Genomic DNA, 19,234 nt, shown 5'->3' on the forward strand with positions numbered 1-19,234 from the left:
TTTAGGGGCTGGGTGATGCATCACTGAGACCTGGAGGCTGATCTTTTAGGGATCCCTGATCTGTCCCCTCTGCCCCAGAGTCCGCTGCATCTCAGGTGACTATCAGCCAAGCAAATGAGGCTCCAGCTCTCATCTCTGGCTCCTGCCCCCCTCCAGCCAACGGCCTCTGAGGGCTGCGGCTCCTTTGTCGGGGACTGAGAACACACCCGCCCTCCTGGAGCAAAGTGGATTTGCACCCTTGTTGGGCATCTGGGTGGTTTGGGCTTGTTTGCTTATTTTTCTGGAGAAACTTTGAAAGTCAAGCCAGTACTTTTGTTCTGACCTTTCTGCAGCACTGGCCCATATTCAGCGCCTGTCAGCAGCGCACGTTGGCCGGGAGTCATCTGTCACTGCCAGCCGTCACTCTGTCCCATTCCCATCAGCCCCATTACCCGGATCAGGAGAGAGCGGAGCCTGGCGTCGGAAGGATCATTAAACTTGAGACTCCCAGGTAGCACAGGTAGTCCAGGTGGCCTGTTGTTATTTATAATAAAGGAAAGCGCAGCAGAAGCACCTGACGGTGGCCCAGGAGGCCGGCAGAGGACGCCTGAGCAGTGTCATCGCTGAAGGACAGTTAAAAGTGGACTCTCCCCCCTCACTGTAAGCAAAGAGGATTTATTGAACATCTGTTCTGTACATGGCTGGGAAGATTGATTAATTTAATTGCTCACACTTTGCTTAAGTAACATTTGAATACTTAATGTCAAGTTTGAAGGATATCCCAACGTTCGCCTGCACACCTTCCCTGTTGGTTGCTGAGGGAGCTCTGGACGGGGGTGGGGGAGCATGGCCTCCTGGACCCTTGGAAATACTTGTTCGGTGAGCGCCTGCCGGAGTTGCCGGTGGGAAAAGCTGCCTCTTTTCATAAAAGCAACTAGTTACTTTTCACATTTTCCCATTGTGATAAATCATTAATGTAATGAGGTTGGATCTTCCTCAGTGAGTGGTGGTAATTTTCCCTCTGGTATCAACTGTGGAGACAGTTGAGCATATTATATATTTCTGTACCCTTTAACATAATACCGTAATCGTATGAAAGTACCAGATGAGTTAAAGCTGTAATAATTTATTGCAGGTTAAAGTCAGGCAGTGTCTTTAGAAGGAACTCCTGAAAGTTCTACAGAAAACCAGCCCTGAGAACAGTCCTTGGCTCATCAACGCTTGTCCTTTCACTACTGGATGGTTTTCCTCATCTCAGCTGTCAATCTGATGCCGTCTGCGGGAAGAGGTGCCTTGGCGGCCCGAGTCTTTCCTTCAAGGAAACTGCTTTGGGAAGGCTAGGAAACCCTGCCTATCTTGCATTGACGATGTCACATCTATACCTCATGTTAAGAAACAATTGCAACCGCTTTTACCCAGATCAAGAGCATGAAGGTTAAGGTTGTGAATACAGTGCCACAGGGGCCTTCTTCCCTCCCCCAAGAGCGCTTAAACATTTCAACGGAGGTTCCACTTACCTAAACAATAAAGAAAAAGAATCACACCTAGGTTTTCATGAACATGTCTCCCTTGGGACAAGGCCAGCTGAGTCTAGCACCAAAGACGCCTTTGAACTTGGCTTGAAAAACTGGACAGCAAGGAGTTCCATATACTTCTAAAACAAAATGTGCCTCTGTATTTCATTCCTCAGAGCCCAACTTGTTCATCTTACCCACCCATTCGTCCTTGCTTGCATGTCTCCATCATTTATTCATTCAACATTTCTTGGACTCTCAACTTCTAAAGCAGTCGACATTGCTATTTTGTTGGAGATTTCCTTTGGGATTGGTTAGGGAAGAGAAGCTTTCTAGTTTAAAACAATTTTAAATAGAGAATGATATTTTTTTGAGATGTGCAAGATGAGGCAAGGGTGAGGAATGAAGAAGGGGAAGAAGCTGAATATGCAACTTCAACATGCGCGCAGGGCCAGCCTGGCCTTTGCTGCTGTCAGAAAGGCTGTATAGGCCACGCTCAGTGGAACCTGCCGTGGCGGATGGCTGGGCCCAGGAGGCCGCACTCCTGCTTGACTGAGCCAGAGGGAGCAAGGAGACCGGAGGGATGGAAGCCGAGAAGGACTCCACCAACCGCCTGAGCTCAGGGTTCAAGGGAAGCCTCCTGGGGGCTCGCTTGGGGCTCGACACACCAAGACGGTTCTCTGCAGAGGACGATCCTCGCTCGCATCTGATGGAAAGCAGATGTGGTGTGGCTGGTTCTTTGCTGCGTGTCCCCCTGCTCTGACCGCACACAATACATCCCACGCCAGGCCTCCGACTGTCAAGGCCAGAGCCAGGTGCCTGGGCTACGCGTATCCTTCTCCATCAGTCATACTGCAGGGAGCAGACAATTAATTCTGGAGCAAAATTGAAAGTCAGAGGCAGAGTCTGAAAGAACAGAATGACAATAATAAAGTGCCCCAGCCTCGCATTAATCTCCCTCACTTCAGGCCTGTCACAGCCGGCCTGGCTGTGACTAATGCCAAGCTTTGCATACAGTGGTCACAGACACGAGCAGCGTGCTCCCTTTACAGCGCCTGGGATGCGCTTTCTTGGGTTTTTGACTGGTGTGCAGTCTCTGCAAAAACATCGCCTCCGGCCATAGGTGAGGGGACCGATCGGCTCCTCCGTGGTGTCCAGGGTGACACTGCGTAGGAGACCCGCTGCAGGAGCAGTGCCAGCTTCTCTCTCTTCCTCCCCCTGCTGTCCAGCCCTCTCCTCTCAGCTTGCCACGCCCACCTCTCCATCCTGCCATCTCGGACTCACTTCTCCCCGCCTTTCCTGAGTCGTTCACCTCTTCCTGTTGGTGTTTGTGGGCTCCCTCTTTGCTTTCCCCACAGGCAGGAGAGAGGGGTTCATTCAAGTGTGCAGGTGATGGGGGGCCCTTGCCACAAAAGCGTGGTCGCGGGGAACTGGAATTGTCCACGCTTGTCTGGAGGCGTGGGAGGAATTCACATGGGAGGTGGCGGCACACTGGTCTAAAGGTGCCAGGTCCCCACATGGCCACGGAGTAGAGGACCCTCAGCCTGCTCTGGCTTCAGTGAGTTCCACGGCCCCAAGGGGGAGCTGGGAGAAGGCGGCAGGCGTGATAAATCAAGTGCAGGATCAGTGAACACCTAAACAAATAAACCCATCGAGGAAAGGAAAAATGATTTCTCTGATGGGGAATGGTGCCTCTCTGAGTCTATTGAGTTTTTTGAGGGAAAGAAAATGAGTCTAGGGAGTGGACATCATGGCCGATTTCAGCCGGGCTGTGGAGTTGTCCCGCAAAAAAAAAAAAAAAAAAAAAATGGTTAAACAGAAGCCTCTAGAATTGAGGGGGCATCCACCTCCGTAATTTGTTTTGGGGATAGAAAACAGAACAAAGGATTCCACAGTTATTTCCTTAGAGGCAAAATTACATTTCCTTTGCGAGTGTCCTGCTGAGCTTATGGGAAAAGCACAGAAAATCCCATAAGCCAGTGTGAGTGAGCCGAAAGTCAGGGTGGACTTCTGGGGGTGAAAAGGCCCTGGGAAGTGGCGAAGGGGACTGTCGGGTGCTGGCCTGATGAAGAAGCTGGGTCCCAAAGGCAGCAGCTCTCCTTCTGATGCAGACCCAGGCCTGGGGTAGAGCACGCACCAGCAGCATCTCGTTCCTCTGGAGGGTGCCGGGCGCCTGCTTCCCACAGCCGGGGCCTCTGGGCAGGAATTCAGCCCTAGAGGGTACTGTGTGCACAACGCCTGCTGTGGGACGCCCCCACCCCAAAGCAGGCACGGGGGTGGGGGGCAGCCCAGCCTGTGCAATCACAGAGCCCCTCATAGCCCTCCCACCCCTCCGCCGCAGGGCCGGCTCAGACTGGCGGGGGCACCAGGCCCAGCTTGTCCTGTGATTTCTGACCTTCCGCTCTCCTGAGACACCCCATCAGTCAGGCTCGCACTGGAGGGAGGCAGACGGAGGGTTTAGTTTTTACAACTGTCTCTAGAGCCTTTTTTCTGGGCCTCTCTCCCATCCGGCCCACCTCTGCCCTTCACACATTCTGGGGTAAGAAGACACCCTCTGCTGATGCCCTGGGCCCACTGGGCCTCTAACCACAGCCTGAGTCTGTTGTCCATTCAGCCCATCCTGTGCCACAGAGCCTGCCCAAGCCCGCTCCCGCCTCCCAGGCCACCATCACCTCAGGGGAGGCTGGTGCATGTCCCAAGGGCCGCGATGACTGCAGCGAATTCTCCTCCCAGTAACATACCCTGTTCCATGGACATTCTGGAAATCCTGCCAGTAAGGTCAACGCACCATCTACTGTGTGCAGTTGAGACTTCCCATCCCTCTGGTTTGGACCTGGTCGCTGTGTGTCTGCAGTGAGGAGCCTCCCCCACTAGGCAGACAACAAGGCCTGCTGGCATCAGCCAGCCCCATGCCAGGAGACACTGTGCAGCTGAGCTGGCCTTGGACCAGCCAGCTCGTGTTCAGCGAGGGATCCCCACAAAAGGAAAAGCACTGTGCGGCCCGCCCCTCAACCTGCGTCCTGGCCTCTGGAGTTGGGGGCTGGGCTGTCTTCGTGCTTGCAGCTCGTGGCTGTTCCAGGTCAGTCCGCCCCCCTCCCACACCCCACCGATCCTCTCCCCTGGGGACGGAACAACTTTTCAGAATGAGTGAATTTGGCGGACGGGTGGCCCAGGCTGGCCAGAGAAAGGAAGCTCGCTCCCTGGAGCCAGACTTCCCACTGGCCAGCATGAGCTCACACCGGCTGAGACTCGGCCGATCCATTAACATTGCGAAAGGCTCTGATGGACTTGGGGGGATTGTGCCACATTGATTTTATTGTCATCCTTTTGCACAAGCAGTAAATAGGCTAACATTTTAGGTATGGAGTAATTATTCCGGAAAAGCAAGACATCAAACTGAAGTTTAGAGTTGGAGTCTTGGCATTTTGACAGCCGTGTGGAGGTCCCAGAGATGGCATCGAGCTAGTGAAAAAGGTCTAAGGTCAGTGTGCCTCACGATGCAAAGGTGGCCCCACTGCGGGGCTTGATGTGGGGTGCAGACCTTCAGGGCCAGCGTTGGGCAAGTTCTGACACAAATTGTCCTTTCTGTAAATGCCACAAACTTACTACGGACAATAGGTGGGTTCTGGAAGCAGAACCCACAGGGAGTCCATGCAGCCCACTCAGGAAATGGGGTCATGGTAGAGGAGGGGGCACAATGGCTGATTCTACAGGCCAGTGGGGGCTTGAAATACTTGTACCTCTGGCTTCTGAAAAATGCTTGTTTTGGGATTTTTTTTTTTTTTTTTTTTTTTTTTATTCACCTGTGTATACAGAACTGGGGTACAGGTCACTTAGGCTCATGGCTTTGCCTTCTGGATGGTGCATGTCAGTGCAGCCGTGTGTGGAGTTCGGTGGGTGACCAGCAACCCTTCTTGGCTGCACTTGCAAGGATGGGCTTAGGTGTGGACTGTCACAGCAGGTAGCATGAGGTGACCCCGGCAGCCTGAGCTTCAGACCACTGTCCCTGGTAGCTCTCATCTGAGTGCCCTTGCTGACTCCTCAAGGACTCCACATTTTTAGATTCTGAACTTGTCTGTGTATATGGAGTGAGGTGCTCCAAATGGCCTTGAACTTTTCATTCTTTTCCTTCCATAGATAATTGCTTGGGGATCATTTGCTTTTCCTGGGTACCTTTTGATTTTCTTTCCCCCTGTGCATGTGTGTCAGCTCCTTCCATTCCAAATATAGAAAAACAAGCATCTAGCTAGTACCCAGTAGCATCTTTTCGACTTGAACCCAGCACAGGCAAACTCTCATTTGATGTCTTATCATGTGAAACAGTTATCCCGAGAGCACAAGTGAAGGCAGCTTTTTAACTTGGCCCCCCATGCTGGGGTGAATCAGCTCAGGCTCTTCCTTCTTTTTGCCCTGCTGCTTCAGTGAGCTCAGTGGAGAGATGACTTCAAATTTATTGTCAAGGAAAAGTGGAAAAGATCTCCCTCTGTCACTGCTCTGAGACTTCCATGCAGAAGGGGCTTTTTTCCACTGGCCAAAGGGAGCCCAGGAACGTTGGGGGAGCCCTTGGTCACCCTTGGGGGCCACCTCGGAGTGGCCTCTGCTTCTGGGGCATGCTCCAGTTTCTGGGAAGGCTCCAGGTGCATGCTCACCCCTGGGCCTTTGCACTGGCTCCTCTCTCTGCCTGGAGGGGTCCTGCTGGAGCTGGATTGTCCAGCATGTACTTTGACTTTTTTTGTTAGAAAAGCTAAGCTAAACAGAATCAAATACTAAGCACCTTCATTTGTCTTTTCCCTCCCCACCACTCACCTGGAGATTTCCTCTCCTACTGCAGTTCATGGGACCTGGAGAACAGACTGTATTGCATCAGTCTCGGAGTATGGGCTGTACCCCAGGGGCACACTTTCTGCTGAAGAAGATAAACACTTATTCAGGAAGCCGGGGGGGGGGGGGGTGGCCTCCTTGACCTGGAAATGCAAAGTCCCTCGCTCTTCCTGCACCTGCTCACCTTCCTCCCTGCTGCTCCCCACTTCACCCCTCCCCTGTAATAATCACAGTGCTCTCTGGGCAGGAGCAGAGACCTGGTTTGACTGGTAGCAACTGTGTCCCGCTCCCTGTCCTTGGAGTTTCAGCCCAGACACCTTTTCCTTCGGATGTCTTTGCTGAGGTAGGTCCTCACCAAGAGCTCACCCACATCCTGAGTAACTCTCCTTGGTCCTCCGCATCCTTGGCTCTGCATGGGCTTGGGTCCCTGTGTCCTGTTCTTCCTGGGCCTGTTTCCTCATGGGTCACAGACCTGAAAATGATCTGTGAGCAGTTGAAGAAATGTAAGTCACTCTGGCAACTCAAGCCAATTCTGTTTGACAGTTCAAGAGAGAACTAGTTTGTAATTTTTCAGGATCTTGTGAGTTCTCTGGCTCTACCAGCAGGGAATTCCAAAGAGAATACAAAAAGAGGTTTTTATGTATATAATAATAATAAGAATTCCTATTATGATGGGGGGGTATCTTTCCCACTTTTTTTTGCATTGTAATTGGCACCTAGCGTTGTATAAATTGAAGCAGTACAATGTGTTCACTTGTTACATTTATATTTCAAAATGATTACCACCACAGCCTTAGCTAACACCCCCATTACATCCCATAATTACCATTTCTTTTCTGTGGTGAGAACATTTAACATTGACTCTCTTAGCAACTTTCAAGTATGTAATTTTACATTATTAGCAATAATCATCATGTATTATTAGATCCCCATAACTTGTTAACTTTTTATCTGGAAATTTGCACCTTTGACCAACATCTCCCTAGTCTACTCCCAGCCCCTGGCCGCCACCTGTACTCTCTTTTCCTCTGAATCTGGCATTTCTAGATTCCATATATACATGATATCATACAGTATAGTTTTGAAATAACGTGAGATTTCACTTAATGTCATAAAATTCATAGAAGATATTGCAGAGGGTAGGATTCCCTCTCTCCATGGCTGGATAATATTCCATGGGCTTTAGAAACACACCCCATCTGTGTTCACCAATCATTTGTTAACAGACATATAGTAATATAGGTGGTTTCTGTCTTGCTTATTGTAAATAAGGCTCCAATGAACACGGGCTTGTACTATCTTGTTGGGACTTGTTTTCAGTTCTTCTGGAAATATACCCCAGAGTGGGATCGCTGGATTAAATGGCGGTTCTATTTTGAGTATTTTGAGAAACCATCATGCTATGTAGCATGGATTTCTTTTCCAAAGTAAGGTGATTTTTCAGGGATGCTTAAGGGAACTGGAACAGCACATGAGAACCTCAGTCACTGTGAGGCTAAGAAATTTTAAACAATAGAGCATTTTTAGTGAATTTCCTTCTGGACTGAGGGGGTCCCAACCCCCTGAACTTGGGCCTCTACTGTCTGGAAAACAGGTAAAGAGGGTCCCCACTGTCTCCCCACCACACACACCTGGACATCATTTTGACTTTCTTTGGATTCCTCCCTCCTGCGAGCAAGATTATCTCCCTCTTTCCTTGAACTTTGGTTACTATGTGGCTTTGAGACCATTAGGAGCTTGTGAGAGTCTAAAGATTCAAGTCCTGGGCCTGCACAGCGGGCCTGTTGCCAAACCAGAATGTTCCATCCAACCAGAGTTTGGCTCCGGAGCCAAATGGTCACGTGAGAGGCAGTGATTGGACACTATTTCTTTTTTTTGCTGTTCTTTCATTCTTATTCTACTCTGTAACTTTTATCATCATTATTAGCCCACTACCTGATTTTATTATTTAAAGAATTATTTATTTAAAGAATAAAGATTTTATTATTTAAAGAATTAAAAGATTTTATTATTTAAAGCCTGGTCATGAATGTCGCTGACAGACAGTTAATTCTTGATCTCTTTACTTGCTCCACCTAAGGCATTTTTCCTACCAGCCTCTGTGTTATCTTTGTAAATAAGGAAAATATGAAGACCTACTTCCTGCTATGGCTGCTAGCCTAAGTGGGCTAGAATATGGAGGTAGGGGAGGGTGGCTGGCCTGGGGCTGTGTCCTCAGCAGGAGCCATGCACTTGTGTGAACACTGTTTTTTCTTTATACAACTTGACCTGGGCTAAGATACCTGCAAACTGAGGGCTGAGATTCTGTGCCTTCATGGTGTCTCCATTTTCCTGGGAAGTCTCAGACTGACTGGGCTGGTTCCCTCTCTGTGTGTGAGCACCATCCCAGCCTTCTTCCCAGGCCACGGGAAATCAAAGCCAGGACATTCAAAATCAAACACCCTGTGGTTATTCTTCTTACTCTGGGAAAAAAAAAAAAAAAAAACCCACATCGCTCTCCTTTTGTGCCACTGCAAACATTGCGACATTTTTGGCGGGAAGGGGAAGTTATTTTGTGTATGTGTGAACTAGAATTTTGATAGACAGGGTAAGTTGCAATCCAATTCTAAACTATAGATTTTCAAGCAGATTGATGCAACAAATTGTTAGCAAATAGCAGTTTGCAATTTGATGCTAATTAGACATAAGGCAAATATGTGCCATGACAAATTAGCAGCGAACCATACTGCAGAGGATTAGCGAGAGCTGGCACAGCTCACGCCCGGATTCGCACACCTCCTTGTCGCCGGCGTCACCGTCGGGGTCTGAGCCAGCCTCGCCTCTCTGCGAGCAGGAAGCTGGAGGGGAGACCAGGGCGGCCCAGGCCAAATCTCAGAGTGATGTTCTGCCTCTTCACTCTCCACCTGTGCTAGCTTGTCCTTCCTCCAGAGCTGCTGTGGAAGGTTCTGTTCTGGAAGCTTCCCACGACATCTATGCACATATTGAATATACATGCATACATAATCCCGGAAACATTCGAAAATAGAGATGAGTGAGAAAGAAGAGCAAAGAAAGGAAAAAGAAGAATGAGGGGGAAAGAAAGAAAGAGAAAGGGAGAACAAGGAAATGGATTTAACGATAACTACTGCTCTTAGTGATTTGCTGATCTGCTTTTGAAACTTTTGTTTCCAAAGACTTCAGATTTTCAGACAGTTTTCCTTTTAGGTGTGTACAAGCAATATTTTAGGTGGTTACACAAGCAATGCTTGCAATTATTATTTTGAACAAAAATGGCTCAGACAGATCAGACCTATATTATTTGCAACCTTCTTTTCTGACTTAATTTTGCATCATGTATATTTTTCCACAGCCATATACACAAATCCATATTAAAAATCTTTTTTTTCCCCTTCTTCTGTGCATCCACCCACTCATTTAATCACCTTCTCTTGGAAGCCTGGATTGCCCTGCAGCATTGGGGGTGGGCTTGGAAATTTGTTTCTGCACATGTGGGATAATTTCTAAGGATCATTCCTAGATTGAATCGCAGCAGAAAGTTGGCATACAACTTTCTTTTCCTTCAGAGTAGCTGTTTCCGAAGCCCTGTCCAACACTGGCTATTATTTTAAATCTTTGTTAATTCGATGTGCCTCCAAAATTTACCCTGCTGATGCGTATTTGCTTTTGTTTTCTAATGAGCTGGCGTATTTTTTCAGGAATCTTACATGACTCCATACTGGTCTTCTCAGAGAACAGCCCAGCTCCTCACACTCCGTCCGAGTAATCACTGGAAATTAAGTGCATGTTCATATTTACAGAAATTTCTCTGTCCTACAGATTTCTGTGAGATTTTCAAGCATGGATCTATGGTGATCATGCCAGCAGCTGGTCTGAAGGTGGAATGAATCAGTGCAGCATTTCCCAGACTTGCCTTGTTGAAAGACACCGGCGGGGATACTCCAAACCAGGGTTCCACTTAATGTACGTGATACTTCAGTTTTTTATCTGAAGAAGAATGAACCTATTCTAAATAGTATGCATTGCTATAAACCAATATCATATTCCAAAAGAGTGATGGGAAAATAATGAAGATTCCCCTTCTTCTTCTCAGTTCTTGCTGGGACACTGTCCAGTTAACTCTCATCCATGGCATGTCTAAGGCAAACCCTGCTGGAAGGTGTAGAACTCACATAACCCGGTCCCCCTCCACGAGCCCAGGGTTGCTGGGGAGACATGCCATGCTGATCTTCCTGTGGGAAGAAGAGCGGGAGTTCTCTCTCTTCGCTCCCCCCACAACTGCCCCTCCTGGGCACAATCTGGAGATGTGGTTCAAGTCCTGTGGTTTGTGACCATTCTTGGAAATGTTCCTTACCTGCAACATGACAAGAGGGGCACAAATAAAATACATCATGGTATAAATATTAGTTGTGCTTACATGCACTTTTTCATTCAAATAAGTGTGGCGTGTAGAAATGTTGCATGAAAATGCATGAGAGTTGTCTATTTTCAGTAGTAAGTTCGGGAGTGACTGATCTGGAATTGCATCCAATACTATGGAGAATTGTGTGGAAGTTGAATATCAGTTTTCAGTAATAAGTTTGGAGGTTGTGGTATTTTGGTTCTTGTGTGTGTGTGTGTGCACATATATGTATATGTGTACATGTGCACATGTTTATATGTGCATATATGTTATATTGTGTATATATAACACTCTTTGATTCTGCAGAGACACATTCAAACTTCACCTATAGGTCAGCACAATTCTGTGTGAAGATGAGTAGTCATTTCCTCAAGAGATACTACATTTTTTAATTTCAAAAATTTTATTGACCTATAATTAATATGCTGTAAGTTGGCTCTTATAAAGTATATCATTCATTGATTTTAGATGATACCCACCTTAAACCACCAGGACAAACCTATCTCTGAAACTTGATTACATATGTAAATTCAAAAATTTAATCCAGTATTTTCATATATCCCACCACTACTCACTGTTGAAGCTTTCAAAATTGACTGTTTTAAATTATGAAAACACAGTAGTGGTTTAAATAGAGAAAAAAATTATGTCATGCCTATTGGTATGTCCAAGTATATAAAAAAAGTATATAGAATTTTCTTGTTACCCTAACTGATTCTTCTGGTCATTTGGGTTATAGTATCGGTTACATTTTCTAACTGATCACTACTTTGGGAAAGTGATTTAATGTTTATTATTTGACCATCTTGCTAAAGTCTATGTTTGTTGCACTAACTGATTTTTAGGCAGGTTTTTTTTTTTTTTTTGGTAGCCACTACAATATCTAATGGTGATCTTGTCCCTGATTCTTTTAAATTTATATCTTGTATATATTTTTCTTCCCTTATTGCTTTGGGTAGAACTTTCAAAAAAAATGTTAAGTAATTGTGGTGATAAAAGGTATTCCTATTAATAGTTTCTCCTTAAAGGTGTAAGTCTAATAACTTATTATTATTTGTAACAGGCAGTGATTGGTTTGAGGTTTGAGATAGGTTTTTTTTTAATCTTGTACAGAAGTTAGCATTTATTTTTAATTATCTGTCGCATTTGAAAAATCACCAAGTACAATTTGAATTTAACATTTTCTTCAACTGCGTATTTTTTAAACATATTTGATATTCTTAGTTATATTAATATTGTATTTCTTAATGTTGAACTATTCCCATCTTCCTTGAATGAAACAGATTTCTATGGCTCATTTACTACTTTTGATATATGGCTATATATTATCTGTTGAAGCAATTTAAGCAGGACTGAAAAGTCAAAGTTCTGAATATAAGAAAGCTTTTGAAATGTTGACTGGTCTATGAGTAGAGTAGTTGGTTTGGAACACAGGATATATGAGAGAGCAGTGGGAGATATTACTGAAAATATATGCTGGGACATGGGGACATACTACCTTGAATCTTGCATCAAAGATCTAAATTCTAGATATAGAGATTGATGATGACATGTTAAGCCATGAGAGGAGACTCAGGAGAGTATTTGGAATGAGAAAAGAAAGCTAATATGATCTTTGAGAAATGTCAAATTTCAGAACTCATGAAAATGGTGATAAGGAACTGTGAGCTTGGAGAAACAGAGAAGCAATAGAGAAGAAAACAAGAAACTTTTTAAAAAAGATGGTGGATGATGATGTTCAAGTAATAGGAGAAATGAGAAATATATTTGGAGTTGGTTATTTGAATATTTAGATGAAAAGGCAAGAGTTCAAGATATTGTTTAAAAGGAGACACTCGGGGTTTCTGTGTTTTTTCTTATTCAAATCACTATTATCACACATTTTAGTTATTGACACCCAAATTGTTGACATATGACCCAGAAGTTATATAAAATAATTTGGTGATATTAAAACATTATGTGGCTATACAACACACAATTATGGGAGCAAAACGAATGAAGTGGAAAAGCAGCAGGCAACACTCAGGAAAACAATGCCTAATTTCTTTCTTAAGCCCTCTGGGGGAAATCTTCAGACAGTTTTGAGAATGATCAATAATGAATGTTGCTGTGAATTTATTTTCCTTGCAAATCTTTATTTAAACGGTATGTAATAGACTGGAGCCTCCCAGTATTTGGCCCTGCCTCTGCCATTGGGAAGCCCCAGGGTTTGAAGAGCTCGCTGTGACTAGAGAATTATCCTTCTTTGCACAACACATAGGTCAGTCTCTGGCTGTGCACTTCCCTGTTGGTGTGATAAGCCAACGTGTCATCCGAGTTCTGAGATTCATTGGTTGCTGACAATATCAGCAATAGTCAAATAGGTTTGGGAGTAATTTCCATAAGATACAACAAGCCAGTTTATATTGAGTTCTCTAATATCGTTCAAATGTCTTTGCTTGCAATTGTTTTCTAGGTAAGAGGTAAAGGGGTTGGTTCTACAGCTAGAAGCTTAACAATTAGGTAGACCCACTGTGGCTCTCTGGCCAGTTGGTGCTACAATCTGTCCTTGGCATTTGCAGATGATGTTAGTAATTTTAGTAATTTTTTCTTTCACCCCAGAGGGTGGCACCGATCTGATCTTTACCCTCAATGTATGAACCACATTAAAAAAAAATGGAGAGAATCTGGAATTTGTAGGTGCAATTTGTTCTTCACACCAACCGCACCTTTATAAAATGCTGACGACTTTCAGAGAGTTCAGATCAAGGCTTCTCCCTTTTGTCGATACAGCACAAACTTGTTTTTTGTTTCTTTACCCGTCATAAAGCTTGGAATGAAGCTGACTCTACTCTCAGACCCTACTCTGATGCGCTGATTCACATCAGTCACCAGGAGTGTTTGCAAAAAGTCAAAATGAATAATCGGTGGTGGGAATTCTACGGGGACTATAGCTGAGAGCAGAAAGCAAACGTTGTACAAAAAATGAACCGTGATTTGAAAAATATATATATAAATAAATTATATTTAAAAACAAAACAATACTGAGCATGCCCTTTCCCAGATCCCCAAGATTATCCTTAGCTAGGATCGGAGGTGACACCTAGGAATCCAAAAATGGTTGACAAGATTCTTCTGGATTCAGACACAAGTGTTCCTTTTCCTTTTAATTTCTACAGGGCCTGTAGTAATTTCTCTTTTATTACTGATACGGGTATTTTTTGGTTTTCTCTCTCTCATTCTCCCCCACCCCTTAGACATCTGTCAAGAAGGGCAAGAAGCTTGTCAGTTTATTGATATTACAAAGAGGTTTAGTTTTCTATTATTAGCCTGTTTTCAATTTCATTAATTACTGTACTTTTTTCTTTCTATGTGGTTTAACTTTTTCTTATTTTTCCAGTTGCTGACAATGAAAGCTTAGGCTATTCGTTTCAGACACCACTTCTTTCCTAGGCAAACATTTCATCCTATAAATTTTCCTCTGAGCACTGCTTTAGTTGTATCACACATTTTAATTGGTTGTATCGTTATTTTCATTCAGCTGAAAAGATTTTTTTAATTTTCTTTGACCAGTGTTTACTTTTAGCTTATTTTTGTCTTTATATTTAAAGTACCGTTCTTTGAGATAACGTAACTGGATATTGTTAATTTTTTAAATATAGTCTGATAATCTTGGTCTTTTACTTAGGATATTTAAGCCCTTTAAGCACAATAGCATGAGGAAAATTATGAGATGAAACATAATCAAATTGCTAATATAACTGCATTTAAACACGTGATTAATTAATCACATTAATCACGTGTTTAAATACAGCTATATTTAAATTTTCCATTTGATCATAGTGTTCTATTAGTCTTGTCTACTCTTTCTTCCCTTTTCTCTCCTTTTTTCCACTTTCATCTTCTTTCTGCAGTTACTAGCAATAATTCTTTATTGTATTATTTTAGTGACGGGTGTAGGGTTTATAGTTTTTATCTGTCACTTCCAACAGTCTGTCTTCAGTGACATTATATCCCTTCTCATATAGTAAGGAAACTTACAACCATTTACTTCCATCTCATCCTCTCTTGGCCTTTTTGCTATTGCCATAATACATCTTACTCCTATATATGCTATAAACACCACAATATATTGTCATTATTTTGCTTTAAGCAGACAATTATCTTTTAAGGAAATCACAAAATAAGAAAAAGGTCTTTTATGTTTTCCACGTACTTAACATTCCATTCTTGTGTTGATTCAAGTTTCTTTTTGGCCTCATTTTACTTCTTCCTAAAGGATTTCCTTTAACATTTCTTATAGAGCTTGTCTGCTGGTGATGAATTTTTTTAGTTTTTGTATGTCTGTAAGACATTTATTTACCTTCATTTTTCAAAAATAGTTTTGCTTGCTGTAGAACTGTAGTTTAGATTTTATATTTCAGTACTTTAAAGATGTTCCATGTCTTCTGACTTGTATTTTGTTTCCTTTTTTATGAAATGGCCATGTTTTGCATTTCACTTTCTATATGATATTTTTTAGTATAAATCTGCTGTCATTCTATTTATTTCTCTCTATAAAATATGTCTCCTGTTCTCTGATTTTATGATGATCTTTTTATCATTGGCTTAGCAATTTGATTATGTTGTATCTCATAATTTTCCTCATGCTATTGTATTTGAAGTTTATTCAATTTACGCCATCTGTGAGTTGACAGTTTTCTTGAAATTTGGGAAAGTGAGCCATGACATACTCAACTATTTCTGCCCTCTATCCTTCTAAGACTTCAGTATTTGTCCACTGAGAGTTTCTTCACATCTCCACACAATTTTTTGAGTTACTTTACTGTCTCATTTTTATAGTACACTTTTTTTTTGTCTTCAATCTAATCTGATTAAATTATGGAGCTTCTTCTCTTTCTCTGAGTGATATGTTTCCAATTACATGTGTCCTTCAACCTGGTCTTTCTTGGTGATTTCACCCCAACGTTGGGTAATGTCCCCACACAGATGTACTGATCAGATTTGAGTTGAAAAACCAAGGATAACACTTTGCAGATTTTAAGAGTTCTCTTTACACAGAAAATTTTTCTCTTGTATTCTGTGTTGAGTTTTGAAAAATGCTCAGATTTTCCTTGACCTTGACAAAATGCAGTCTTCTTAAGTCAGATATTAACACTAGAAAGAGAGAATTTTTCTTCCTAGCAAAATTGACTGGAAAATTTCCTGGAAGTAACCTCAAGATGTGGCAGGGAATACCTATTTTGTTTTTATTCTCTCTGGGGTTATTATCTTTAGCTGACGATGGTACTGTGTCTGAAATTCATAGTTGCATATACTTTTTCCAGTTAAATTTTTTTTAAGGCAGCAGGATAGATTGGGTTCTTACTTTCTCCATCTTGCTGATAAGTGAAAGCTACCTTCACTTTTAACATATGTCATCGGTCAGATAATGTTTTGCTCAATAATTACTTTCTCTCTGCTATTGAAAAATAGCTTTCCATTCTCTCCTGGTTTCCATCATTTCTCCATAAAATTAGCTGTCAGTCCTACTGTTGTTCCTTTGAATAGTTCTTTTCTTGATACTTCTAAGATGTTTTTGTTACTAGTATTAGGAATCTGATCCTATGAGGAATAACTTTCTTTGTTTGTCTCATGCCTAAGGTTGTGAGAACTTCTAGAATCTTGCTTGGATATCTTTTTTCTAAATAAGTTTTTGTAGTTATCTTGGTGAACTATTTCTTCAAATTATTCTTGGCGATTTCTCTTGAAACACTGATCTTTCCCTTCCCTTCTCTCTCGTCCCTGTCTCTCCCTTGTCTTCAACTACATGCGTATTGAGTGGTCTCACTAACCTCCCCATGCCTTTCACATTTTCTTCGCCATGTGTTTCTTTTTGCAAGTCTATTTTCCCCTCCATTTTACTTATTCCTTTTCCCTCTGTTCAACTTATTCTTATTGAGTTCTATTTTGTGACATTTAGAATCAACATTTTACTCTTTAAAATATATTCAGATCTTTTGGGAGGACCTTTATATTGTCTATTTTCTGGACATGTAAATCAAAATTGTTTTAAAATCAATGTCTGATAACCCTAAACCTGTGAGGATGTCTCTATCTGATTTCTTGTTTTTTCCCTTCCTCTTTGGTCTTGTGCCTTTCTGTGCTTGATTTTTTTCTTTTTCTTTTTTTCTGTATGAGTAACGTACTCTCTGAAATATCCAGAACTGAATTGATTTCTTTCTAGGTTTCAGTCTTTGTAGGGTTGATTATACTCATTTCCCCTCCAGGTCTCCAGGCCATAAGGTTGGCATTTACCAGTGTCCTTGGTCTGCCTTGAACTTGAATAATTGTATTTCCAGCACAAGATTATCAAAAACTCTCCTTAGCTTTTCTGCCACTTTCCATCTGATTGCAGACAGTCTATCCCCACAGAATTTTAGAATCCACAACTGTCTCAAGGAGAAAACTGGTGTGATGTGCCAGGGACGCATCTCTGTGATTCCCGACTCTCTGGAATCTTGGCTGTTTGTGTGGAACTGTGGTAATGGCCTGAATTCTAATTTTTGTCTCCTCAGTCCTGTGAGATTATCACAAAATTAAAAATTAATGTCTGGTTTCTTAGACTTCTTGCCCTTTGCAGCCTAGAATTGGTAAAAGCTCCAAGGGGAAAATCAATAAGTTGAATGTTGGGCTCACTGTTCTGGCTCTCCCTTCTTTCTAGGGTTGTGGAGTCTCATTCCTGGCTACTTCAATAGCATTTTTATTCTTTAAGCAGACTCTCTTTCTGTCTGGATTTTCTAGACAGTGGGAGAATTGGTGTATTATAAACCACTACATCAGAGTTAAAGGAGACATCTCCTTGAAAGTCTGTAGTATACTTTGGACTATAATTTCTTATCAGCTGAAACAATGGATGTGCTATTATGTTGTAAACTCTTAGGAGTTAGACCTATGTGGAGAAAGGTCACTAGATCAATCCCATTCATCTCTGCGAGCAGGATCTCTGCATCCCATTCATCTGAGATTGAACTATCGATAATTTAAAACTACAAGAAAGAAGAGGTAGCTATTTCTCTCTCCCTCGAGTTTGCACCTGGGTCATCTCCAAAAACTCTTAATAAAATTTTCCTAAAAATACGGAAATTTTCTAACACTAAAAAACCTGTATGTGGGTGCCTGGAAAACAATATTACTTCATTTATTTTCTTTCAGATTTTTATAAATAGAAAAAACAAATATGTGTAGAGGCTTGAGCGTATCACCCCCAAAGCAGATACAGTGATTCAAACCAACTTTATCTCGATGAACATAATTAGAAAAAAACAAACTTTACAAGTATTGACTTCTGGCATTAAATGATACTTTTGTAATATTGAGGGACAATTTAATCCGTCCCTGTGCCATCAACCACCATAATGTCCTTTTCCTTGATGACTGACAACTGCACATTATTATGTTCCAGAATCAATCATTGCACATCAATATTCCCTGGAACATTTGGACTCCTCCAAACTGCAGCTTCATTTCTCACTTCCTGGTCCCCAAGTAGTCTTCTAAGCCAGTATTTTCCACCTGGGATCCCTGAATCCACAGGAGTCTTGAAAATGGGGGTTTTATAATTATTTTCAGTATTTAAAAATCTTTAATGGAATAGAATGAGTTTTGTTCAAAGTTATCTGAAGGACCAGAAACCACTAAGTGTCTAGTTCTTGTTTTAAAGTGTATCGATTCAGCTAATGGTGCTCATTTTAGCATGAACTTCAACTTTAGCAGCTCCATACTTTAAATTATTAAGAAAAGTGAGAAAGTGGATTAATTGTTATTTTTCTTTGTGGCATAAATATAGTGTATAAAAGCATGGGATTCATCAAAGACAAGAATAATGAAAAGGTTGCAATCACCATTCCTTTCCAGGGGAATAGCTTTTTGTCTCACTCAGAAATATCCACTAACAGGTATCTCCCAGAATCCATAGTGATGCTGAGGAAGCTACTGCTCCTCTTATAACACCAGTGTTGTAACTGGAATATACCATTTGGTCACATGGTTCTTCTGGGGAAATAACAGGTGGACTTAGTAATGTTCCTTGACCTCAGAGGATAAAGAATGATATCAAAACTTGGATTTTATGAATAACTCGACCCATTTGCATTGACATCAAGAATTTCTCTACATTGAAGCATGAGGCATGATGGGGGAAATCAGTAAGTTGAATGTTGAGCTCACTGTTCTGGCTCTCCCTGGCTGTTTCAGTAGAATTTTTATTCTTCAAGCAGAACTTCTTCTGTTTGGATTTTCTGGACAGTGGGAGAATTGGTATATTTTTGGCCCACCTTTTTGTGGGCACACTGATAAATTATTACACTTAAGGCATTTAATCAAAGATCACTTGTGTCTTGATTTCTTGCACAAAAGGTGCAAAATGAAGTTGAAAGGGATTGCATTGAATCTGTCTATTGCTTTAGGTAAGAAAGCCACTTTAACAAATTCATTTTGCATTTTTATACCAGAAAATCTTGTTGGATATGTATGGTGTTATTCATACTCAAGATACAATAAA

The 19,234-nt window shown here is 42.4% G+C and overlaps 1 long non-coding RNA gene across 1 annotated transcript; it reads left to right on the top strand.

The window, feature by feature from the left end:
- Positions 1–539: 539 nt before the first annotated feature.
- LOC105854424 lies at positions 540–10,268 on the top strand. The gene is made up of 4 exons (XR_001146112.1): positions 540–639; positions 1,115–2,616; positions 6,562–6,657; positions 10,131–10,268. It is a non-coding gene; the product is annotated as an uncharacterized LOC105854424 (long non-coding RNA).
- The last annotated feature ends 8,966 nt before the right edge of the window (positions 10,269–19,234 follow it).

The sequence above is a fragment of the Condylura cristata genome, unplaced genomic scaffold, assembly GCF_000260355.1.
Source record: "Condylura cristata isolate star-nosed mole 26May11 unplaced genomic scaffold, ConCri1.0 scaffold00039, whole genome shotgun sequence".
In the NCBI taxonomy this organism is placed as follows: Eukaryota; Metazoa; Chordata; class Mammalia; order Eulipotyphla; family Talpidae; genus Condylura; species Condylura cristata.